At 46.1% G+C, this 3,250-nt stretch overlaps 1 non-coding gene across 1 annotated transcript; it reads left to right on the top strand.

The window, feature by feature from the left end:
- The first annotated feature begins 1,843 nt into the window (after positions 1–1,843).
- On the top strand, positions 1,844–1,918 carry Trnat-ugu. The gene has a single exon. It is a non-coding gene; the product is annotated as a tRNA-Thr (tRNA).
- Positions 1,919–3,250: the final 1,332 nt, after the last annotated feature.

The following is a 3,250-nucleotide window of genomic DNA, read 5'->3' as shown; positions in this document are numbered from 1 at the left end:
GAATGTTCAACGCACGTATCCGTTTCCCTACCGAAGCAATTGGTTGATTTCTGGGGAATCGTTGCAGGCATCGGTCAAACCACGCAATGTTTATGTTGATGGTCTGTAAGAGCGCTAATGGCCACACTGCTCAGCGACTCAAAATCCAACATCGTCATCATTTAGCTGCCAAATTCGGTTTACACTATCCTACCATATGATTCCGACATTCTTATTTATTTAATCGTGCCAGAAACACACACTATTGCTTACAAGCTGTACAAAATGTTCCAAAACATGGTACTATAAGCATTACAATTTCAATTAAATGCGGCGAGACCAATATGCAACAACTTCGCATTCTTCTTTGGTGGCATCGATGACATTCTGTGATATGCACGACGTCGGGCATAGGCTGTAGACAAGAAGATGGCTCATTGTCTGTCCTTCACCACATCCACATGCTGTCGAGTCGCATGCAAATCCCCGCTTTTTCAAGTTGGTCTTTGTTCTTCGAACTCCAGAACGCAGCCTGTTGAGGATCTTCCATATTGACCAGCTTTCTTCGTGACCTGATAGCAGGCTTTCGATCGGAATCATCCATCCTGCAAGGTGGCTGGATCTGGAACGCCATGAGTTGACTCGTTCGAAGGTGGTTCAGTGAGGCTTTCAGTTGAATGGAGAAAGCTTTCCCTTGACTTGTGCCTTGGTACTGCTGGCTGATACCCGTGGGTCTTCAGATTCAATACATTAGGCTTTTCCAGTCTGGATGCACACTTACGACGGATATCTAGAGGTGGGATGCCCGCTAGACAACAAACTTTATCAAGTGGTGTAGATTTCAAACATCCCGTAATGGGTCTGCAGATTTCATTCAAGACGATATCCACTTGTTTAGCATGACTAGATCTGCGCCAGACAGGACAAGCATATTCTGCAGCTGAATAACGAAGAACTACAGCAGAAGTTCTTCAGATGCGAGGATGCGTCCCCCAGGTTGTACCCGATAGTTTTGCGGAGAATGTTGTTCCTTGCAGATATCTTCCGTTTGCTGTTCAAGCAATGTGTTCTGTAGGTAAGTGCTCGATCAAGAGTTACTCCAAGATGTTTGAGGGTGAAGCAGTGTTATAATTGCTTACCTTCCCAGAACACCTGCAATTTCCTTGCTGCATGTCTATTTCTAAGATGGAACGCACAAATCCGTGTTTTTGCTGGGAACGCCGTACAGTCCAGAACTGGTGCGCCCATCAGGCAAAATCGCCGCGTGTGTTGGGCACAGCGACACACCATGTTGAAGATAACTTTTGGAAAAATACCGTGTCCTGCTGCGTGAAGAAGTCCGTAAATTTACAATGAAATGAATACTCCTAGATGCATACAGGCGTCGATATAAGTCAACGGGGACAGTTGAAAATGTGTGCCCCGACCGGGACTCAAACCCGGGATCTCCTGCTCACATGGCAGACGCTCTATCCATCTGAGCCAGCGAGGACACAGAGGATAGGGCGACTGCAGGGACTTATCTCTGGCAAGCCTCCCGTGAGACCCACATTCCCAACTCAATGTCCCGCACTATATTCATAGTGCTCCTGCTCATTATACTCATTACTCGCGGCTTTTTGCAGATTCCCCTAATAGTTCGGGCACTGTTTGTGCATCCGCACAGAAGAAGAAGATGGTCAAATGGCCGATGAGCCTTATATATATACGAAGTTCGTATCTGTACATGATCGAAAGAACAGATACCATCGGTGACCATGCAGCTTGTTAGAATGAACTTACAATTAAATGAATAACCCTAGCTGCATACAGGCGTTGACATTAGGTCAGTGGGGCAAGTCCCTGAAGTCGCACTATACTCTGTGTCCTTGGTGGCTCAGTTGGTAGGAGCGTCTGCTATGTAAGCAGGAGATCCCGGGTTCGAGTCCCGGTAGGGACACATATTTTCAAATGTCCCCGTTGACTTATATTGACGCCTGTATGCAGCTAGGGGTATTCATTTCATTGTAAGTTCATTCTAACAAGCTGCATGGTCACCGATGGTATCTGTTCTTTAGGGTATGTCCGAAAGAACAGATATCATCATCATATATATAAAGTTCGAAAGTACCTGCTGCTATCCTCGCCCGACAGAAATCGTTGACCCATTAAGGCCTGTTTACGGGCCCGAAGGCGTGATAATCGCATGTGGAGGAATCAGGACTATAGGGGGGTGGGGGTTTTCGAGTGTCGCCCACTTGAGTTCGCGTAACTGCTGCGTTACGACATTTACGATATTGGGGCATCTTGTGTCCAGTCGCGACCAGCAGTGAACTTGGCGCATCATTCCACAACGTTCTCGATAGGCGTACTGCCCCATACACATTCATCATTTTCCGATGCATATCTACCTGCGTTTGTACTTCGACAGCCAGGAAAAGAATAACAGCAGCCTGGTTCTGTTTGGACCCATTTCGTAATAACGTCGCCATAGTTCACAATTCCGCATTTATCGCACGTCCTTCGGAAAGAAACGAAGATCACACTCATCCGTTGCCTATATGTCGGTGCTCATATACCTGCATAGGAGTCACTCTACGTTGCACGTACGCTGAAGTAACGCCCTCAAACGGAAACATTTTGGCCGCCCCTTGCAACCACACTCAAATATTCTGGAACAATCCTCCAAAATTCTCTCCGGCTACGCAATGCAAAAGCGAAATTACAAAATACCAGAGAAAATGACCCTGACGACTCTTAGGAGAGCCACCCGTTGGATATAGTCTGCCTTCTGTTACGTATTTGCTTACCCTCCTTACTCCAATCATGTTGTTGTTGTGTTGTTGTGGTCTTCAGTCTGAAGACTGGTTTCATGCAGCTCTCCATGCTACTCCATCCTGTGCAAGCTTCTTCATCTCCCAGTACCTACTGCAACCTACATCCTTCTGAATCTGCTTAGTGTATTCATCTCTTGGTCTCCCTCTACGATTTTTACCCTCCGCGCTGCCCTCCAGTACTAAATTGGTGATCCCTTGATGCCTCAGAACATGTCCTACCAACCGATCCCTTCTTCTAGCCAAGTTGTGCCACAAATTTCTCTTCTCCCCAATTCTATTCAATACCTCCTCATTAGTTATGTGATCTACCCATCTAATCTTCAGCATTCTTCTGTAGCACCACATTTCGAAAGCTTCTATTCTCTTCTTGTCTAAACTATTTATCGTCCATGTTTCACTTCCATACATGGCTACATTCCATACAAATACTTTCAGAAACGACTTCCTGACACTTA

Source organism: Schistocerca americana, chromosome 8, assembly GCF_021461395.2.
Source record: "Schistocerca americana isolate TAMUIC-IGC-003095 chromosome 8, iqSchAmer2.1, whole genome shotgun sequence".
In the NCBI taxonomy this organism is placed as follows: Eukaryota; Metazoa; Arthropoda; class Insecta; order Orthoptera; family Acrididae; genus Schistocerca; species Schistocerca americana.
The sequence above is the reverse complement of the archived record's forward strand: the minus strand, read 5'-3'. Positions and strand labels throughout refer to the sequence as shown.